Here is a 24,101-nt window from a genome sequence, read left to right as displayed (position 1 = left end):
CTCATCAGAAACTTTAGCCCATGAGCTTGCTTGTTTCCTTTCCAAGTAGACTGATATGGTGGCAGTCAGCATACTCCTTTCACAGTCAGGAGGTGAATTCTAGACAGTTGTAGATGGGTAGCAGACCTATGGAATAAAAGTGGGAAAGTTCAAAGACAGCTTGGTGGATTTCATGCCATTCAATATCTTTTGACTCAATTCAACTGAAAACAAATGTTTACTCTGTGTAGGATATTGTGCTAAGTGCAAAGGCTACAAAAGCTTGTGTTTTAGATTCCTCGAGTATAAAACTGGAGAGGGGATGGACTAAATAGCTTTGAAAGGTCCTTTATAATTCTTGATTCATGATTCTTTACTTTTCTGTTTGTCTTATTATAGCCCTACGCAGCTGGATGTTCTGGATTTGAAGTCAACATGACCTGGATTTGAATTTTATGTCAAACAGTTACTGTGTTCCACGGAGAGAAAAAAGATCAGTGCCCATATTCTCAAAGGATATATAATGTAAAAGAAGGTGGGGGATCCCCATAGATGCAAAGGATGCATGTATAGTACCATGTCAAGAATTCTAATCCAACCACCTATGTAGCTGTTTGTAGTAACATTGATAATAAGAGTTAAGATTTCTATCTTTGCAGCTAGGTGGTACAGAAGATAAAGCACCTGGTCTGCAGTAAGGAAGAACAGAATTCAAATCTGGCCTCACTTAATAGCTGTGTGAACCTGGGCAAATCACTTTACTCTGTTGACTTTAGTTCTTGTTTTTAATGTATAAAGCTTTTTATAATCAAAACACATGCATAGATAGCTTTTTGTCAATATTCATCCTTGGAAAACCTTGTGTTCCAAAACTTTTTTTCTCCCTTCTTTCCCTTCATCCCCTCTGCTAGACAGTAAGAAATCCAATATATGTTAAACATGTACAATTCATATATATATATATATATTCATAATTATCATGGTGCACAAGAAAAATCAGATCAAAAAGAAAAAATCTGAGAAAGAAAACAAAATGCAATCAAATAACAGCAACAAAACAGTGAAAATATTATGTTGTAATCCACATTCAGTCTCCACGATGCTCTTTTTGAATTCAGATGCTCTCTCCATCACAACTCTACCAGAATTGGTGCAATCACGTCGTTATTGAAAAAAGCCATGTCCATCAGAATTATCACATAATCTTGTTGCTGTGCACAATGTTCTCTTGATTCTACTCCCTTCACTTAGCATCAGTTCATATAAGAGTTGCCAGACCTCTCTGAAATCATCCTGTTGTTTCTTACAAAGCAATTATATTCCATAACATTCATATACCATAACTTATTCAGCCATTCTCCAACTGATGGGCATCCACTCAGTTTCCAGTTTCTTGCCACTACCTAAAGGGCTACCACAAACAATTTTGCACATACAGGTCCTTTTCCCTCCTTTAAGATTTTTTGGGATACAGGCCCAGTAGAAACACTGCTGGGTCAAAGGTTATGTGTAGTTTAATAACCCTTTGGGCATAGTTCCAGATTGCTCTCCAGAATGGTTAGATCACTTCACAAGTCCACCAACAATGTATCAATGTCCCAGTTTTCCCACATCCCTTCCAACATTCATTATTTTCTTTTTCTGTTATTTTAGTCAATTCCAGAGGTGTGTAGTGGTACCTCAAAGTTGTTTTAATTTGCATTTCTCTGATCAATAGTGATTCAGAGCATTTTTTAAAATTTGACCAGAAATGGTTTTAATTTCTTCTGAAATTTGTCTGTTCATATCCTTTAACCATTTATCAATTGGAGAATGGTTTGCATTCTTATAAAATTGAATCAATTTTCTACATATTTAGAAATTAGGCCTTTATTAGAACACTTGGATGTAAAAAAAAAAAAATTCCCTAGTTTTCTGCTTCCCTTCTAATTTTGACTGCATTGGTTTTGTTTGTACAAAAACTTTTTAACTTAATATAATCAAAATTATCCATTTTGTATTCCATAATATATTCTAGTTCTTCTTTGACCACAATTTTTTTTTTCACTTTTCCACAGATCTGAGTGGTAGATTGTCCTTTATTCTTCTAATTTATTCATACTATCACTCTATATTTGTCTGCATCATAAATCCATTTTGACCTTATCTTGGTTTATTGTGTTAGGTATGGGTCAATGCCTAGTTTCTGCCATACTAATTTCCACTTTTCCTAGCAATTTTTGCCAAATAGTGAATTCTTATCCCAAAAGCTGGGGTCTTTGGGTTTTATCAAATACTAGATTACGATAGTGATTAATTATTGTATCTTGTGAACCTAACCTATTCCACTGATCAACTACTCTATTTCTTAGTCATTACCAAATAGCTTTGGTGACCACTGTCTTATAATAGTTTTTGGTCTGGTACAATGAGGTCATCTTCATTTGCATTTTTTTTATTAATTCCCTTGAAATTCTTGAACTTTTGTTCTTCCAGATGAACTTTGTTATTATTTTTTCTAGCTCTCTAAAACAATTTCTTAAAGTTTGATTTGTATGGCACTGAATAAAGAGATTAATTTAGGTAGAATTGTTATTTTTATTATATTAGCTCAGGTTACTCACGAGCACTTGATATTCTTCCAATTAAGATTAGATTAGATCTGACTTTATTTAGATGGAAACTATTTTGTCATTGTGTTCATATAGTTCCTGACTTTGCCTTGGCAGGTAAACACCCAAATATTTGATATCATATACAGTTATTTTAAATGGTATTTCTCTTTGTATCTTTTGCTGCTAGACTTTGTTGGTAATATATAAAAATGCTGATGATTGTTGCAGATTTATTTTGAATCTTTCAACTTTGCTAAAGTTGTGAATTGTTTCCAGCAGTTTTTTAATTGATTCACTAAGTATACTATCATATCATCTGCAGAGTGATAATTTGGTTTCCTCATTACCTACTCTAATTCCTTTCATTCCTTTTTCTTTTCTTATTACTAAAGCTGACATTTCTAATACAATATTGAATAGTAATGGTGATTAGGGGAAACCTTGTTTCACCCTGATTTTATTGGAAATTCTTCTAGTTTATACCCATTACATATGATGCTTGCTAATGGTTATAAATAGATGCTTCTGATCATATTAGGGGAAACTCCATTCATATACTCTCTAGTGTTTTAATATGAATGGATGTTGGATTTTGTCAAATGCTTTTTCTGTATCTATTGAGAAAATTATATGATTTCTTTTAGTTTGGTTATTAGTTTTCCTAATATTGAACCAGTCCAGCATTTCTGTTATAAATCCTACTTGGTCATGGTATATTAACCTGGGGATGACTTTCTGCAGTCTCTTTGCCAATATTTTATTTAAGATTTTTGCATCAATATTCATTAGGGAAATTGGTCTATAATTTTCTTTCTTTATTTTAACCTTACCAGGTTTAGGTATCGGTACTATATCTGTGTCATAAAAGGAATTTGGCAGGACTCTTTATTTATTTTTCCAAATAGTTTGCATAATATTGGAATGAATTGTTCTTTGAATGTTTGGTAGAATTATCATGTATATCTTTCTGGCCCTGGAGATTTTTTCTTAGGAAGCTGATTTATAGTTTGTTCAATTTCTTTTTCTAAAATGGGACTAGTTAAGCAATTTATTTCCTCTTCTGTTAGTCTTGGGCAATCTTTATTTTTCTAAGTATTCATCCATTTCACTTAGATTATCAGATTTATTGGCATGCAGTTGGGCAAAATAGCTCTTAATTATTGCCCCAATTTCCTCTTCACTGGGGGAAGCTCACCTTTGTCATTTTTGATAATAGCAATTTGATTTTCTTCTTTCCTTTTCTTATCAAATTAACTAAAAGTTTGTCTATTTTTGTTGTTTTTTTCATACAAGTAACTCTCAGTTTTATTCAATAGTTTTCTTACTTTCAATTTTATTAATCTCCTCTTTTATTTTCAGAATTTCAAATTTGGTTTTTAATTTGTCCTTTTTCTAGATTTTTTAATTGCATGCCCAATTCACTGATCTTTTCTTTTTTTATTTTATGCAAGTAAGCATCTAGAGATATAAAATTTTCCCCAAGAACTGCTTTAGCTGCATCCCACAAATTTTGGTATGTTGTCTTATTAATGTCATTCTTTTGGATGAAATTATGAATTGAGTCTATGATTTGTTGTTTTACCAACTTATTCTTTAGTATCAGGTTATTTAGTTTACAATTAATTTTTGATCTATTTTCCCCTGGCCCTTTATTACATGTAATTTTTATTGCATCATGATCTAAAAAAGATGAATTTACTATTTCTGCCTTTCTGCATTTGATTTTTTTTTAATTTTTATTTAATGATTACTTTATATTGACAACATTATCCCTTGCACTCGTTTCTTTTCCGATTTTTTTTCCCTCCCTCCCTCCACCCCCTCCCCTAGATGGCAAGCAGTCCTTTATATGTTGGATATGTTGCAGTATATCCTAGATACAATATATGTTTGCAGAACCGAACAGTTCTCTTGTTGCATAGGGAGAATTGGTTTCAGAAGGTATAAATAACCCGGGAAGAAAAACAAAAATGCAGATAGTTCACATTCGTTTCCCAGTGTTCGTTCTTTGGGTGTAGCTGCTTTTGTCTGTCATTTATCAATTGAAACTTAGTTAGGTCTCTTTGTCAAAGAAATCCACTTCCATCAAAATATGTCCTCATACAATATCGTTGTCGAAGTGTATAATGATCTCCTGGTTCTGCTCATTTCACTTAGCATCAGTTCATGTAAGTCTTGCCAGTCCTCTCTGTATTCATCCTGCTGGTCATTTCTTACAGAACAATAATATTCCATAACATTCATATACCACAATTTCTGCATTTAATTTTGAGAATTTTATGCCCTAATATACACTTAATTTTTGTGTAAGTTCCATGTACTGCTGAGAAAAAGTATATTTTTTTCTGTCCCCATTCAATTTTCTCCAAAGGGCTATCATACCTAACTTTTATAAAATTCTATTCACCTTCTTAACTTCTTTCTTATATTTATTTTGTGGTTTGATTTATCTAGTTCTGAAAGAACAAGGTTGAGATTGCCCACTAGTATAGTTTTGCTAATTCTTTTTACAGCTCTCTTAACTTCTCTCGGAGTTTGGATGCTATACCACTTCATGCATATATGTTTAGTATTGATATTATTTATCTAGCAAGATAATTTTTCCTTCCTTATCTCTTTTAATTAGATCTATTTTTGCTTTTGCTTGATCTGAAAATCACTTTTTTTGCCATATAATAGACTCTGCTCCATCTTTTTATCTTTACTCTGTATGTATCACTCTCCTTGAAATGTGTTTACTGTAAACAATATATTGTAGGATTCTGGCTTTTAATCCTTCTGCTATCTGCTTCTTTAGGGAAAAATCCATCCTATTCTCATTCACAGTTAAAATTACTAACTATATTTCCTGCCATTTTATTTTTCCCTAAGTTATACTTTTCTCTTTCCCTTTCCCCTTTCTCTTCTCTCCATTGTTTTACTTCTGACTACCACCTCCCTTAGTCAGCCCTCCTCTTTTACAGCCCCTTCCCACTTTCTTATCCCTTCCCCCTTCTATTTTTGTTTTTTCTTCTATTAGCCTCTCCCTTTCCTTTCCCCCTTTTGCTCCTACTTCCCTATAAAATGAGACAAATTTTTCTATGAAATTAAATATGTTTGATGTTCTTTCTTTGAACTAATTCAAATGAGAATAAGGTTCATACAATGCTCATTCCCCTTCCCTTCTTTCACTCAATTGTCATAGGTCTTTTTTGTCTCTTCATGAGATATGCTTTATCCTATTTTACCTCTCTTTTCCTCTTGTTGCAGTACAATCCGTTTTTCTACCTCTAGTTTCTTTTTTATATCATTACAATAAAGTCAAATTATACCTGCAACCTAAAAGTATATCCTAACAGAGATACAGTTCTCAAGAGATAAATGTATCATCTTCCCATATAGTGATGTAAGCTTTTTTTCTGAGGCAACTGGGGCTAAGTGACTTGCCCAGGGTCACATAGCTAGGAAGTGTTAAGTGTCTGAAACCAGATTTGAACTCAGGTCCTCCTGACTTCAGGGATGGTACTCTATCCACTGCACCATATAGTTGCCCCAGATGTAAACTTTTTAACTTTTAAAAGAAACATAGTTTTTTTCCTTCCTTTCTTTTTTTGTTTTACCTTTTTAGGCTTTTCTTGAGTTCTGTATTTGAGGATCAAATCTTCTAGTCAGTTCTAATTTTTTCATCAATAATAAATGAAATTCACTTATTCTATTGAATGTACATATTTTTCCCTGAAAGGTAATGCTTAATTTTGCTGGATAGTTGATTTTTGGCTTCAACCCAAGCTTCTTTGCCCTTTGGAATATCATATTCTAGGCCCATTGATTTTTTAAAGTAGAAATTGCTAGGTCCTGGGTAACCTGATTGTAGGTCCTTGATATTTGAATTGTTTTTTTCTGGCTGTTTGCAATATTGTCTCCTTGATCTGCCAATTCTGAAATTGAGTTTCAATATTCCTTGGAGCTTTCATTTTGGGGTCTCTTTAAAGAGGTGATTAGTGAATTATTTCAATGGCTATTTTGCCCTCTTCTTCTAGGATACCAGGGCAGTTTTCCTTGATTATTTCTTGAAAGATGTTGTCTGGACTCTTTCTCACTGTGGTTTTCAAGTAGTCCAAAAATTCTTAGATTGCCTGTCCTGGATTTTTCTTCCAGGTCACTTGCTTTTCCAACAAGACATTTAACATATTCTTCCATTTTTTTCATTTTTTGGTTTTGTTTGACTGATTCTTGATGTCTCATTGAGTCATTCACTTCCATTTGTTCAATTCTAAGTTTTAGTAAATTGTGTTCTTTAGTTAGCATTTTAGTTAGCATCTCCTTTTGCATTTGAACAATTTAACTTTTAAATGAATTGTTTTGTACATTGAATTCTTTTTTTCCATTTCACAAATTCTGTTTTTCAAGGAGTTATAAAATCTATTTTCTAAAGAGTTATGTGCTTTTTCCATTTCACCAAATCTATTTTTAAGGAGTTCTCTTCAGACAATTTCTGTTTCCTTTTCCAAACTCTCCTGCCAAACTCTCATTTCCTTTCCCTATTTTTCTTCTCTTTTAAGATTCTTTTGGAATTCTTCCAAGAAACCCTTGTGAGATGGAAACCAACTCATATCACCTTTTGAGGCTTTATCTGGACATATTTTGCCTTTAGTGTCCTGAGGGTTTGGGGTCTGTTCTTCCCTGTCTCCATAAAAGCTATGATCAGAATACTTTTTACATTTTTGCTCATTTTAAATGTTGAGGTCTCCTTTTAGGACAAAAGGGAAATTGTCCCAATCTTCCCATACAGGTCACAGAGGCCCTGGGGCCAGTGCTGCTGACTTCTTTCCTGTGTTGGGCATGATCAAATTCTCATTATTCTTGGGTTCAGGGTTTGCCTTTTGTATTTGCATTGGATGTCTCACAGGTAGTTGCTGATCCATTGACTTCTGAACTAGGACAGAATAGCCAACACTGCTGTATTTTGGCTAAGAGCCTCCTGCTAGATTCCCCTGGCATGGAGGCCATTGCACCCTGGATCCCTGCACTGAGCCAGAACTTGGCCCTTTCTCCCTACCTCCCCCGTGTCCAATTGAAACAGACCATTTCTGAAGCTCTTCCAAAAAATCTTCTGCTGGAAATTTGTTACACTCCAAATATTTGTGGGTTCTGTCACTCCAAAATCAGTTCAGAGGCTTGATTTGGTGTTGAACTGAAGGAAGCCAGGAAGAGCTCAGATAAAGACCTGTTTATTCTCTGACATCTTGGCTCCATTCCCTTCCCTACCCCCAAGGCCTTAGTTCTTCACCTGTAATATTAGCTAAAAAGGAAAGGGCAAACCCATCTAGTATTTTTGCCAAGAAAACTCTAAATTGGGTCAGAAAAAGTGAGACACAATTGAATAACAATTCAGCAAAAATTGCAGCAAAAGATTTATATAGCACTTTAAAGTGTGCAAAATACTATACATAGTCAGGCAACAAGAATTTATTTTTTTCTCCTCAATAGTATTTTATTTTTCTAAATATATTTAAAAGTAGTTTTCAACATTCATTTTTATAAGACTTTCTGTTCCAAATGTTTCTCCCTTCCTTCCTTACCCTCTCCACCCCCAAAACAGCAAGCAATCTGATATAGATTAAATATGTACAATCCTTTTAAACACATTTTCATATTTGTAATGATGTGCAAGAAAATCAGACCAAAAGGTAAAAAATCATGGAAATGAAAACAAATAACATCAAAGGTGAACATAGCATACTGCAATCCTCATTCAGTCTCCATAGTTTTTTTCCTCTGGATGCAGATGGCTTTATCCATCCCAAATCCATTAGAATTGCCTGCAACAAGAATTTATTAAGCACCCACTATGTGTCAGACACTCTGCTATGTACCATGGATAAAAAAAAGGTAAAAAAAAAATAGTCTTTGCTGTCAAGGAGTTAACTGGGAGAGATAGCAAGTGAAAAGCAATGTATAAACAAGATATATGCAGGATAAATTGAGGGTGATCTCAGAGGAAAGATGAAGATTTAGGAGTATTGGCAAAGTTTTCTAGATGGGATTTTAGCTGAAACTTGAAAGAAGTCAGAGAAGTCAGGAGGCAAAGATGAGATGGGGCTATCAATGAAAAAAGCAGATGTGGGGGAAGGAATGAGTGTCTTGGGAAAGGAGCACATAGTATGTGGAGGGGAGGTGGGTGTGAAAAGACTGGAGAGGCAAGGATGTGTTCAGTGATGAAGGGCTTTAAAAGCCAAACAGAAGAGCTTGCATTCTGGTAATTCTGAAGTTTATTGTAATGGGTAATGTGATCAGATCTATACTTTATGAAGAGCAGTTTTACAACTAAGTGGAAGATGAACTGCAGTAGGGAGAGACTGGAGCCAGGGAGACCAATAAGTTATTGTTGAATTGATTATCAATTATGTTCAATTTTTGTGACCCCATCTGGAGTTTTAATGGCAAAGATACTGAAGTGGTTTGCCATTTCCTTCTCCAATTCTTTTTATAGATGAGGAAATTGAGGCAAGCAGGGTTAAGTGACTTGCCCAGGATCACAGACCTGGTGTCTTCCTGTCTCCAGGCTTGGTGCTCCATGCACTAAGGTACCACCTAGCTGCCCAACAGTAAACTCTTACAACAATCTATACATGAGTTAAGGAGCATCTACATCCAGGTGTCAAAGAAGAGAAGGGGGCATATATGAGAAATAGATGGATAGAATTTTATCCCAAAGGCATTCAGGAACCACTTAATGCTTTGAACAGGAGAGTAACATTTTTCAGAATAAAACATTAAACAGATCATTTGGACAGCTGTTTAAAAGATCTATTGGAAAGAGGAGTATTAAAGGCAGGAAAAACACTGAATAGATCATTTAGACAGCTGTCCAAATGATCATCTGAAACTTGGCTCTGCCAGTATGTATACAACATTGGCCAAGTCACTTTCCACCTTTGGTTCTTAGTTTTCTCATCTATAAAATGTCAGAGAGACCATATGACCTCTAAGATCTCTTTAAGCTGTAAATATATAATTGTTCAAACTGTGAAATGTTAATAATAGTATATGTAGCTATAGCAGCAGTAATGCTATCATTGTTTTTTTTAAACTTCCAGTGAAGTACAAGCATGAGATTTCTTTAGAGAGAGAGGAAATAAAAGAACAAAATGAAAATGTTGGAGAAGAGAATCTTGCAAGGTACCTATCATTAGGAACTGAGAAGAGGAAGATGATCAGACTTAGTGGGTTGGGTTTGCTTGAGAAAGGGGAACCTTAGTGTATTTTCAAATGGAGTAAAAGGAGCTAGTAGAAAAAGATATTGAAGGGAATTGTGGATGGAATAAAATTCTGGAAGAGTTCTTGGTTCTCAAAGAATTTATATTCTACTACAGATGTTCATAATTGTGTGTGTATGTGTATGTGTGTAATGATTTTGGAAGTCCACGAATCCCTTCTTAGAATGGTATCTTAGAATGTTGTATAAAATAAAATACATAGAATTATGAGGGGAAAAAATAAATAGAAGTAGTTATCAAAACACTAAAAAAAAAAAAAAACACTTTATAAACCTCAGGTAAACAACTATTATTCTACCGGGTCCTGAAATCACAGAATGTTGAAAAGGGAGTGACCCTTGGATATCATTTAGTTCAACCCTTTCATTTTACAGATAAGGGAAACGAAGCTCAGAAAAGAAAGTCCAGTTTCCCAAGGCTACTAAATATAGAGCTACTAAAATAACAGGTAGGACAACTCTTAACTTCAAATGTAATGTTCTCCCCACTATCTAATTTCTCTGAATCTTCATTTCACCATTATTGCACTATTTGCATCACAAGATTGTTTCAAAGAATACTCTTTGCAAAGTATGAGTCATCTAGCAGGGGTCCTCAACCTATGGCCCGCGGGCCAGATGCAGGAGCTGAGGACAATTATCCCCCTCACCCAGGGCTATGAAGTTTCTTTATTTAAAGGCTCACAAAACAAAGTTTTTGTTTTTACTATAGTCCAGCCCTCCAATAGTCTGAGGGACAGTGAACTGGCCCCCTATTTAAAAAGTTTTAGGATCCCTGATAGAGTATAGAGGCTCATGCTTATAATCTGAGGTTTCATGCTTTATAATCTGAGGAGTAAATCTAGTAGATGTCTTGAATGGAGAACTGGTGGAATTTTAAGCTACAGTGGGGCTATACCTGTGGATGTCCAAGGTAGATTTGCTAAAAATATGGTGAGACCTCAGGTTAAATTATGCTGGTAAATGTTTAACAACTGTCTCTATAGAAAAAAAAAAAAACAACCTATGCTGGGGACACACAAATCTGCATTAATATTTTCTCCATCACTTTAGTCAGTCAACAAAACAATAAATCAAGCCCTGGCTTGAAGCATTTACTTATTTCTGAGAGGTAAATGTTCCCATTATAAATTCAACAACTGACTCCTATGTTCCAGCATATCCCTGCCAAGAAGGGGTGTAGAGGGAGAGTTGTTTACTAGATCGCCTCAGAACAGGTGAATCTGACCAAGGTCAGATATGGAGCAGGTCAAAGTTTCTGAGTAGAACAGAAGTGAGATCTGGCCATAAGTAGCCTCTGCATGTTCAGCTTAGAAAAGATGGGAAAATACAGTATTAAAAAGTGTATATAACTATATAAATGTGAGTTATGGTTGTCATTAATGAAATGTGACCTCATAATTAATAAGCCCAGCTGGTTGGGGTTTGGCTTAGAGAACAACATTTGGTTTGCATACTTTGTCAGCCACCTGTTATATTTCTGGTGTATCCTGGGAAAAACCTTCCCTAGCTGTTTTTTGAATGTTAAGTTCAACCAAGCCCCATAATGTGAATAATGAGTCCCCTGAAGTAGGTGCTATATAGAGTTTCAGAGCCGGATGGCATATTAGAAATTAAGTCCAACTTCTTTATTCTACAGATGAGGAAACTGGGGCCCCCAAAAAGAAAATGACTTCTACACTTTTACATCAATGGTACACTTGAATTCAGGTCTCCTAAACAGCCTGTCCAATATCCTTTTTTTTTCCCTATGCCATAGCTTTCAGTTTGTTTGTTTGTTTTCCTTTTGGCTGATGGAAGCTGCTTTCTAGCACCCAGAACTTGATAGGAATGATAAAGCAAAAGATCATCAGTCCCAGAAAAGTTTCTCCCCTAATGTTTCTTCTTCCCTCTTTTTTTAGCAAGAGCAATGGTTTGAATCTGGGATCATAAGTCTTGTTAGTTGGCAAAGGAGAAAAAAACAACAACTGGGGGTTTCCATGGTAGCTGAAGTACCTGCTGGCCCTTAAATAATTAACCAGCCAGAGCTTTTAAATACATTTCAAAACAAGTACTCATTCCCCTTTAATGCAGGGATGATTTCCCCCTTTACCACTGCCCTGGGGCTAGTTCAAGGAATCATAATTCTTCCTCTGCTATGGGAGCATCAGCATCCTTATCTGCATCCAGTTCTCGGGTTGTCATGGAACCAAGCTCTTCTGCTATCATTAAGAAAGGCCTACAACTGACTTCACAAGCCCCAGACACAAGAAAGTGAGGTTTGTGTATAGAAAGGGCTCTTGTTGATGAGCCTTGTAGTGATACAATCCAGAATATAGTATAGATATAGAGCTGAAAGAAATGGCAGAAAGAAAATAAAGTCTTGTGGAAAAAAACAATTAGTAAAATAAGAAACAACTGATTTCCTTCCCTCCTTTTTCCTCCACCCACCACAGCCCTATCCTTGGAATCTCATGCATTTCTTCATTCATTAGGCTCAGTTTGTAGGGAGAGAGGTAACTAAGGCTGAGCTGTCAGAACTTTATTTTATAATGTGGACATGGCGGGGGCAAGTTAGAATGGAGTAGAAAGGATATTTCTACCTCTGGATGCTTTCTCTTTCTAGCTATTCAGAGACTATTCTTAAACACTGAAGAAACTGCTATCCACTTAAAAACACTAGAGAGTATAGGAATAAATGGACTTTTCCTTAAAATGACCAGTATTTAAAACCATCAGCAAACATAATATGTAATGGGGACAAACTAGAAAAATTCCCAGTAAGGTCAGGAGTGAAACAAGGTTATCCACTATCATCATTACTATTCAATATTGTATTAGAAATGTTAGCTTTAGCAATAAGAGAAACTACAGAGATTAAAGGAATTAGAGTAGGTAATGAAGTAACCAAATTATCACTCTTTGCAGATGATATAATGGTATTGTTAGAGAACCCTAGAGAATCTACTAAAAAGCTATTAGAAATAATTCATAACTTTAGCAAAGTTGCAGGATACATAATAAATCCACATAACCCATCAGTATTTTTATATATTACCAACAAAGCCCAGGAGCAATAGATACAAAAAGAAATTCCATTCAAAATAACTGTTGATAGTATAAAATATTTGAGAATCCATCTGCCAATGGAAAGTCAAGAGCTATATAAATGCAACTAAAAAACATATATCATAAAAATAAAGTCAGATCTAATAATTTGGAAAAATATCAAGTGATGGGTAGACAGAGCAAATATAATAAAAATGACAATACTACCTAAATTAATGTACTTCTTTATGCCATACCAATCAAACTCCCAAGAAATTATTTTATAGATCTAGAAAAAATAATACAAAGTTCATCTGAAAGAACAAAAGGTCAAGAATTTCAAGGGAATCAATGAAAAGAATGTTAAGCAGGTGACCTACCTATACCAGACCTAAAACTATATTATAAGGCAGCAGTCACCAAAACCATTTGGTACTAGCTAAGAAATAGAGTGGAATAGGTTAGGTTCACAGGACAAAATAGTCAATGATTATAGTAATTTAGTGTTTGATAAACTCATAGATAAGAACTCACTATTTTACAAAAACTGCCGAGAAAACTAGAAACTAGTATGGCAGAAACTGAGCACTGATCCACAACTAACACTATATACCAAGATAAGGCTGAAATATGTTCATGATTTAGGCATAAAGAGTGATATTATAGTTTAGAATCAGAAGAATAGTTTATCTCTCAAATCTGTGGAAAAGGAAGGAATTTGTGACCAAAGAAGAACTGGAACTTATTGCTGAACACCAAAGACATAATTTTGATTATATTAAGTTAAAAAGTTTTTGCACAAACAAAACTAATACAGACAAGTTTAGAAGGGAAATAATAAATTGGGAAAACATTTTTTACATTTAAGAGTTCTGATAAAGGCCTCATTTCTTTTTTTTTTTTTTTGAAGCAGCACATATTTATTTCTATTGTAATTAATGCACAAGTACAGGGAAGATCTGACATTGACTGTACCCCAATATGTTAAAATTGTTTCTACCATCATATCTCCAGGACACCCTGCCTTAACATAACATATCTCTCCTCTGCTCCTATTCCCACATATGCTCTTTCTTTTTTTTTTTTAATAACTTTTTATTGACAGAAGCCATGCCAGGGTAATTTTTTACAACATTATCTCTTGCACTCACTTCTGTTCCGATTTTTCTCCTCCCTCCCTCCATCCCCTCCCCCAGATGGCAAGCAGTCCTTTACATGTTGAATAGGTTACAGTATATCCTGGATACAATATATGTGTGCAGAACCGAACAGTTCTCTTGTTGCACAGGGAGAATTGGATTCAGAAGGTAAAAATAACCCAGGAAGAAAAACAAAAATGCAAACTGTTTACATTCATTTCCCAGTGTTCTTTCTTTGAGTGTAGCTGCTTCTGTCCATGCTTGATCAATTGAAACTGAGTTAGATCTTTCTGTCGAAGAAATCCACTTCTATTAGAATACATCCTCATACAGTATCGTTGTTGAAGTGTATAATGATCTCCTGGTTCTGCTCATTTCACTTAGCATCAGTTCATGTAAGTCTCGCCAATCCTCTCTGTATTCATCCTGCTGGTCATTTCTTACAGAACAATAATATTCCATAACGTTCATATACCACAATTTACTCAACCATTCTCCAATTGATAGGCATCCATTCATTTTCCAGTAAAGGCCTCATTTCTAAAATATATAGAGAATTAACTCAAATTTATAAGAATTCAAGCCATTCTCCAATTGATAAATGGTCAAAGGATATGAACAGACAATTTTCAGATGAAGAAATTAAAACCATTTCTAGTCATATAAAAAGGTACTCTAAATTACAACATAATATTCTCACTCTTTTTATTGTTTGCTTCCATTTTGTTTTCTTATTCATTTTCTTTCATTTTTGATCTGATTTTTCTTATGCAGCAAGATAATTGCAGAACTATATTTACATATCTTGGATTTAAAATATATTTTAACATGTATAACATATATCGGTTTGTTTGCCATCTAGGGAAGGGTGTGGTGGGGAGGAGAGGAAAATTTGGAATACAAAGCTATGCAAGAGTCAATGTTGAAAAATTATCCATAAAGTAATAAATTGGGAAAATATTTTTACAGCTAAAGGTTCTGATAAAGATCTCACCTACAAAATACACAGAGAATTGACTCTAATTTATAAGAAATCAAGCCATCCTCCAATTGATAAATGGTCAAAGGATATGAACAGAAAATTTTCAGATGAAGAAATTAAAACCATTTCTAGTCATATGAAAAGATGCTCTAAATCACTGTTGATCAGAGAAATTCGAATTAAGACAACTCTGAGATACCATTACACACCTCTCAGATTGGTTAAGATGACAGAAAAAAGATAATGACGAATGTTGGAGGGGATGTGGGGAAAGTGGGACCCTGATGCATTGTTGGTGGAGTTGTGAACGAACCATTCTGGAGAGCAATCTGGAATTATACTCAAAAAGTTATCAAACTGTGCATATCCTTTGATCCAGCAGTGTTACTACTGGGCTTATACCCCAAAGAAATATTGAAGAAGGGAAAGGGACCTGTATGTGCCAAAATGTTTGTGACAGCCCTGTTTGTAGTGGCCAGAAACTGGAAAATGAGTGGATGCCCATCACTTGGAGAATGGCTAAATAAGTTGTGGTGTATGAATGTTATGGAATATTATTTTTCAGTAAAAAATTACCAGCTGGATGATTTCAAAAAGGCCTGGAGAGACTTACATGAACTGATGCTGAGTGAAATGAGCAGGACCAGGAAATCATTATACATTTCAACAATTCTATATGATGATCAACTCTGATGGAAGTGGCTATCTTTGAAGATGAGAGGATCCAAATCAGTTCCAATTGCTCTATAATAAACAGAACCAGCTACACCCAGAGAAAGAACACTGAGAAATGAGTGTGGGCCCAACATAGCATTTACATTCTTTCTGTTATTGTTTACTTGGATTTTTGTTCTTTTTCTCAAATTATTTTTACCTTCTTTCTAAATCCGATCTTTCTTGTTCAGCAAGATAACTATATAAATACGTATACATATATTGTATTTAACATATACTTTAACATATTTAACATGTATGAGACTTCCTGCCATGTAGCGGAGGAGATGGAGGGAAAGAGGGGAAAAGTTGAAACAGAAGTTTTTGCAAGGGTCAATGTTGAAAAATTATCCATGAATATGTTTTGTATATAAAAAGCTATACTTTTAAAAAAATGTAAAAAAAAAGAAAAATTATCCATGCATAGGTTTTGAAAATAAAAAAGTTTTCACAAAAAAGAAAATGTTATCCCCAGTGTTTCTGTACAAAATATTGGATTCTGGTCAGCAAAGCCAGCAGTGACCAATGCAAATCTCATGCCTTACTTGACTCCACTGCAGCATTTCTTTGTGATCATCCTCTACCTCTAGGGGTATAACTAGGCCTCTTTGGGTACTTTTTTTCTTAACTACACCTGAAGTTTAATGGTCCTCTATCTCTCCTCTCCTACTAGGAGAATTTCCTTTTTCTCCAAGGGATTATCTTTTGTACTGAAACCAGAACAATCTTACCTCTTCCTCTTCCCCATACCAATTACGTACAAGTTTCTAATTATGGTTCTTCATGTAGGCATTTTGTAGGACAAATTACCTCCAAATATACAGTATCCTAGCCAGGTTCTAGTTGCATTCTTTTTAAAATCACTTTTCACTTCCAGGGAGCAGAAAAAGGAAATTTCTAAAGAAATTTGTACGTTGGCCTTTTCCTCACCTTCTCTTTTCTATAAGTGTTTTATAGCATTGTTTCTATTTCAGAGTAATTCCTACAGAGCCCATAAAAGATGTTTGAAGGAATCTGGGGACAAAAATGCTTTAAGCAAAAGAAAATACTAATCAATTTTGTCAGTGGATTCACTAAATATAAGATCAGTACATAGGTTCCAACTCTGTCTGTGACTGCTAGAAGACACCCTTAGTGTCCAAAACAAAGAAGATGCTAGTTCCACTGTCTTCTGCCTTGGTCAGATTATATCTGGAGAACTTACTATCTTATTTCACAGGTGGCCCATTTTACCATTTTAGGAAGAGTGTAGATAAGGTAGAATACTTTTAGAGAAGGAGGATAGGAGTTTAGGGGGATGGAGCATTGGTAGAAATGACTGAAGGTCAAGACATATAAAGATCAGTTAAAGGAACTAGCAAAGAGTCCTTAGCATGAAAAAGAGAAAACTTATGGCATCTTAATTAATATCTTCAAATATCTGAAATACAAGATCCCCAAAAGGCAGAACTATAAGCAATAGATAATTTTATAGAGAAACATATTTAAATCCAATATAATAGTGGACAAGACCTTCCTATGAATTAGATTTCTCCAAAAGTGAGATGAGTTGACTCCTTTGAGAAGTGGTGAGTTCCCCATTACGAAAGGTCTTTCAGCAAAATCAAATGACTACTCTCTGGAAATGCTATGGAGAGGATTCTTGCTTACCTATATGATTAAGTGATCTTTGTGTACCTTCCAACTTTCAGATTGCATTATCCCAGTGCTTCCTCATGAAGTTTCTGATACTTTTGGTTTTCCCTTCTTTTTCTTCCTTTCCTTGATCCTTGCTTTTTCTGCTTTAAAAAATGATCTGATTCCCATTAATTGGAGAATGGCTGAATAAATTGTGCTATATGAATATTATGGAATATTATTGTTCAGTAAGAAATGACCAGTAGGACAATTTCAGAAAGGCCTGGAGAGACTTATGTGAACTGATGTTGAGTGAAATGAGCAGGGCCAGGAAATCATTATATACTTCAACAATAATACTATATGATGATCAATTCTGAGGGACCTGCCCATCTTCAGCAATGAGATGAACCAAATCAGTTCCAATGGAGCAGGAATGAAATGAATCAGTTCTGCCCAGCGAAAGAACTCTGGGAGATGACTAAGAACCATTACATTGAATTCCCAATCCCTCTATTTTCACCTGCCTGCATTTTGGATTTCCTTCACAGGCTAATTTCAGAGTCTGATTCTTTTTGTACAGCAAAATAACGGTTTGGTCATGTATACTTATTGTGTATCTAATTTATACTTTAATATATTTAATATCTACTGGTCATCCTGCCATCTAGGGGAGAGGGTGGGGAGGAGGGAAAAATTGGAACAAAAGGTTTGGCAATTGTCGATGCTGTAAAATTACCTATACATATAACTTGTAAATAAAAAGCTATTAAAAAAAGTAAAAAAAAAAAAAAAAAAAAAAAGAAAGAAAGAAAGAAAGAAAAATGATCTGATTGCTTCCAGCTCCTTCATTTGGGATCACCTTGATACTTGATCTCCTCTGTAGAAGATCATTAGTTCCTAGAATCACAGACTCATAGGATGACAGTCTTAAAATGGATTGTAGAAATAATTAATTATTTTGTATAAATCAACTGAGACCCAGTGAGGTTAAGTGATTTCTCAAGATCACACAGGTGTAAGAGAACGAATGAATGAATGAAGAACCATTTATTAAATGCATAAGTTAAGATAAGTATTTTACTAAGGGATGGAGATACAAGTACCAAAGATGTACAGCCCCTTCCTTCTAAGACTTCCTTTCTCATGTCATTAAAATAGAAGGTAACAGTGATGAGGAGGCTAAGTGGTAAACCAAATAGAGGGCCAAGCCTGGAGTGAGGAAGGCCTGAGATCAAATCTAGCCTCAAAAACTCACTAACCATGTGACCCTAGGTGAGTTACTTCACCTTGTTTGCTCAGTTTCCTCATCTGTAAAATGAGCTGGGGAAAAAAAATGGCAAAATGCTCCAGTATCTTTATCAAGAAAACCAAATGGGGTCATAAAGTACTGGACATGATTGAAATAACTGAACAAAATGTGATTGTGATAGAATTCATAGGCTCTGAATTCAGAGCTTTTTACACTATATACTAAGGTCTTTTTGTCCTCCAAATTTCTGTTAAAAAGATCTTAGGTCTTCACAAGTTTTGATTCCTCCAAATCATCAGTATACCTGAAACCTATTGAGGATTCTATTCACCCAAGAGGACCTACAAAACCCCTTCAGTCTACCAAACCTGAATGGACCATGATCCTTCCCCAAACATAATTAGAAAGTTAAAACATTATTTGCATGCGACTAGAATTCAACTCTCCTGACCTAATTTAGAGTGAGCAACCTGTGATCTATCAGGACTAGACTGGAAGGGCTACTAGGTGGCTCAATGGCTAGAGTGCCAAGCCTGAAGTCAGGAAGACTCATCAAGAGTTCAAATCCTGCCACATATACTTACTAGCTTTGTAATCCTGGGTAAGTCACTTAATCTGTTTACCTCAGTTTCCTCATTTGTAAAATGAGCTGGAGACGGAAATGGCAAACCACTCCAGCATCTGCCCAAGAAAACCCCAAAATAGGATCGCAAAGTGTTGGACATGACTGAAAACACTGAATGGTAGCAGCACATGGAAAAGTAGTCTTGGACCCTTCTCACAAGGGGCTTGCCCTCAAGTTGAATGGACATAATTAATAAATAATAAATGACTAAAGATTAGATACTTAAGCCTAAAACTGCCAAAGCAATTTTTCCAAGTACAAGTCTGGCCCCTCATGCTTAGTCAATAAACTCCAATACTCCTTATTACCTTCAGGATCAGCTAGAAAATGTTCTGTTTGGCAATAAAAGTCCATCATAGCCTGGCCACTTAGCATCTTGTTTGCTTACTACACAATCTAACCCAGATTCTGATTCCCAGCTTTCTGTGGTTTGCTCTCGATCTTTTGAAACTCCAAAGGCTGAAGAGTTGATTCCCTACAACTAGAATGGAATGAATGAACACAAATGGGATGAGATGCTAAGGTTTTGCTTATTACCACATCATTTTATTGGATCATCATGAATGAAGGAGGTATATAGTTCTCTCATACCCAAACATATAAGGAGAGAAAGAGAAAGAGAGAGAGAGAAAGAGAGAGAGAGAGAGAGAAAGAAACAGAGAGAAACAGAGAGAGAGAGAAACAGAGAGAGAGAGAAAGAGAGAGAGAAACAGAGAGACAGAGAGAGAGTCAGAGAGACAGAGACACACAGAGAGAGAGAGAGACAGAAAAAGAGAGAGAGAAACAGAGACACAGAGAGAGAGAGACAGAGACAGAGAGAGAGAGAGAGAGAAACAGAGAGAAGAGAGAGAGAGAGAGAGAAACAGAGAGAGAAACAGAGACAGAGAGAGAGAGAGTCAGAGAGACAGAGAGACAGAGAAAGAGAGACAGAGAGAGACAGAGACACAGAGAGAGAGAAGAGAGAGAGAGAGAAACAGAGACACAGAGAGAAACAGAGACAGAGACAGATAGAGAGAAAGAGAGAGAGAAACAGAGAGAGACAGAGAGAAAGAGAGAGAGAGAGAGAGAAACAGAGACACACAGAGAGAAACAGAGAGAGAGAGAGAGAGAGAAACAGAGAGACAGAGAGAAAGAGAGAGAGAAACAGAGAGACAGAGAGAGAGAGTCAGAGAGACAGAGAGACAGAGAAAGAGAGAGACAGAGAGAGACAGACACACACACAGAGAGAGAGAGAGAGAGAGAGAGAGAGAGAGAGAGAGAGAGAAACAGAGACACACAGAGAGAAACAGAGACAGAGACAGATAGAGAGAAAGAGAGAGAGAAACAGAGAGAGACAGAGAGAAAGAGAGAGAGAGAGAAAGAAAGAAAGAGAGAGAGAAACAGAGAGAATCAGAGAGACAGAGAGACAGAATCAGACACACACACACACACACACACACATACACAGAGAAATAAAGACACACAGAGAGAAACAGAGACAGAAACAGAGACAGAGACAGATAGAAAAAGAGAGACAGAGACAGATAGAGAGAAACAGAGAGAGAGACAGAGAGAAAGAGAGAGAGAGAGAGAGAGAGAGAGAGAGAGAGAGAGAGAGAGAGAGAGAGAGAGAGAGAGAGGAAAAAGGAGAAAGGAGGGAGGGAGGGAAGGAGGAAGACAGGGGAAAGAGCTGGAACTGACTCAGACCTTTCTGAAGATGTAACAGTTCTGGTTGTTCCATACAACCAATGGAAGAAAAAAAGCTTCTTCCATCCACATGGTAGGTCAACTGGAACAAGTTATAAAATATCCATGTGTGCTCCATTGTTTTCAAGGCATTTCTCTTATATACCATGAAATATGTTTTTTCCTAGAAGCAGCTTCAAATGTTCTTCATGTGCTGGGCTGTCTTGGCAATCACATGGGTCAGACACCTATTTCATGCATAGATAGATAAATATAGATCTATCTATACACAAATACATGCATGTAGCCCCACACATATATACACATAAGTATACGTGCTCATATATACATGTATGTATATCCACATGGACATTTATTGCATATAACACACACACATATATATACATATACATATACACACACTTATTTCCATTTGCCTTAATAGCTCAATTTCCTTTAATACCAACGTAAAAGGCTGAAAATACATGACACACCTGGTCTCCATCATATCCTGGTCTCTATATATCCTTATGAGGGAGAAAAGGGCAGTGATTTTTATTCCCATTTTAAAACCTGAGAAAGTTGATCCTTCTTTCACATGGATCCTCGCTGCCTTTTCTTCTCTTCAATACACACAATTCACTTTAGTGAGACCAGGTTTTTCACCATCCTAGTAAAATGCCACTAACTCGTTTCTGCCTTTGTACATTTATTCTCCTTGTTTTTTCCTACCTGGAATGCCGCTTCCTCTGCCCATTCTCTCCCCTCCTCCCCTCCCACCCCTACTATATCTCACTTGCCATCACTTCTTCAAGATGTGGCTAAGGTTCTATCGCCTCCATAAGTCACTCCCTGATCTCCCCGGATCTCACTGCTCTTCCTCTCCCCTAAACTGCTCAACACTTACAGTCTGTACCATACAATTTAGCGTGTAATTACATATTGTCTTGTACTCTATTGCTGTTTCTGGTGTGTTAGGCTTGTTTTCCTAACTTGGCTTGTTTCCTAGAAAAAAAGAAGACGGTGTTTTTATCTTCCTTTTTATTCCCTGTGGAATCTAGGAGAGCATTGGCCATGCAGTCAGTTCTTACTACAGACTAATGAACTGATTTCTTTGTCTGGCCTATTGCTCTGAGTAGCAGGAGAGACCCAAGGAAGACTCATTTTATATGTACACTAAATTTTTCTGGAATCCATTCTGACTCGGAGGTCTGGCTCAGTTTTAAATTTCATATTGATTATATGCCCAGATGAGGGCCATGCAATAATATCCATATTTGTAGACAAGAGACTTGGTAGAAAACTTAGTTTATTTGATCTATATGTTACTCATGAGATGACTGAAGCTGACAAAGGGGAAGTGACATATAAGACAACACGGCTAATTTTTGGTGGAATTGAGATTAGTATAAAAGTATACAGACTAGTCTGTAGTAGCATCGGGTGCTATTTTAATTATGTAGCCAACATTATCATCCACTATCTTGTTGGATCCTATAAGAGCAAATATAATTATTCTTATTTTACAACTAAAAAATGACATTCTTGAGAGATATTATGATTCAGTCTCCTGATTCCTAATCCAGGGTTCATCAAGTCAATGAGCATTTATAAAAGAAGGAAGAAAAGAAGGAGCATGTAGTAAGTGCTTGCTATGTTCAAAGGCCTGTACTAAGTGCTGGAAATCCAGATAGAAAAGGAAGAGAATTCTTCCTCTCAAGGAGCTATCTTTCTTTTTTTTTTTAATTGGAAAATAGTTTATTTTTATTTTTTTAATTAAAGCTTTTTATTTTCAAAACATATGCATGGATAATTTTCAATATTCACCCTTGCAAAAACTTTATGTTCCAAATTATTTCCCTCCTTTTCCCTCACTCCCTCCTTCAGATGTCAAGTAATCCAATATATGTTAAACATGTGCATTTCTTCTATAGATATTTCCACAAATATGCTACATAAGAAAAATCAAATCAAAAAGGAAAAAATAAGAAAACAAAATGCAAGCAAACAATAACAGAAAGAGTGAAAATATTATGTTGTGATCCAAACTCAATTCCCACAGTGCTCTCTCTGGGTGCAGATGACTCTCTTTATCACAAAACTACTGGAACTGGCCTGAATTATCTCATTGTCAAAGAGAGCCACATCCATCAGAATTGATCATCATATAATCTTGTTCTTGCTGTGTATAATGATCTCTTGGTTCTGCTCATTTCACTTAGCATCAGTTCATGTAAGTCTTTCTAGGCTTTTCTGAAATCAGCCTGCTGATCATTTCTTATAAAATAATAAGATTCTATAACATTCATATACATAACTTATTCAGCCATTCTCCAACTGATGGACATACCCTTGTTTTCCAGTTTCTTGTCACTGTAAAAAGAGCTGCCACAAACATTTTTGTACATGTGAGTCCCTTTCCCTCCTTTATGATCTCTTTGGGATATCAGCCCAGTAGAGACACTGATGGATCAAAGGGAATGCACAGTTTGATAGCCCTTTGGGCAGAGTTCCAAATTGGAGCTATCTTTCTAATGGGATTCAGCTGCTAATCAGGTGGAATGGTACTGGGGGCTTTGGGATTCAATAGTACAGCAAATGACAATGATGCTTCTTTAATGCATTTTAATGACAAAGATAATATCAGTTTCTGATATTTAATCATTTTGATAATTCCAAGAACTTTGGTGAGAACAACTTTCTTTTCTGAGGTCTTCAGAAGATGTAACTATAGTAGCTGGGATATATAGGGTGTTTAGGGAGGAGTTGTACTTCTGATGTCAGGGCTTACTTATTTCTTATCAGTATAGAGAGCCATTGGAGTTTATTGGATAGACAGGGGTGGGAGGAGCTGAAGAACATGATCAAATTTATACTTTAGAAGATCAATTTGATGGATGAATGAAAAAAATGGACTGCAATGGGGAAAAAAAAACTGAGGCAACAAAACCAACCAGCAAGCTATTACCTGATATGAGGTGGTAAGGATGGTAGCAATATCAGTGGAAAAAAGAGATGGCATGCAAAAAAAGTTATGAAAATAGACTCTCTAGGAATAGGCAAGGTATTGGCTATGGAGAATGAAAATGAGGAATGAAAGATGTCACCTTGGTTCTGAACCTGAGTGCCTGGGACCTTGGTGGTATAATTGGGAGTAACAGAGAAGTTACAAAGAGGAGAGAATTTAGGGTGAATGATAGGAATTCAATTTTGGACAAGTTGAGTATTTTCAGGATATCCAGCTGAGAT

Source organism: Antechinus flavipes, chromosome 2 (genome assembly GCF_016432865.1).
Source record: "Antechinus flavipes isolate AdamAnt ecotype Samford, QLD, Australia chromosome 2, AdamAnt_v2, whole genome shotgun sequence".
Taxonomy (NCBI): domain Eukaryota; kingdom Metazoa; phylum Chordata; class Mammalia; order Dasyuromorphia; family Dasyuridae; genus Antechinus; species Antechinus flavipes.
This window is presented reverse-complemented; position numbering follows the sequence as displayed.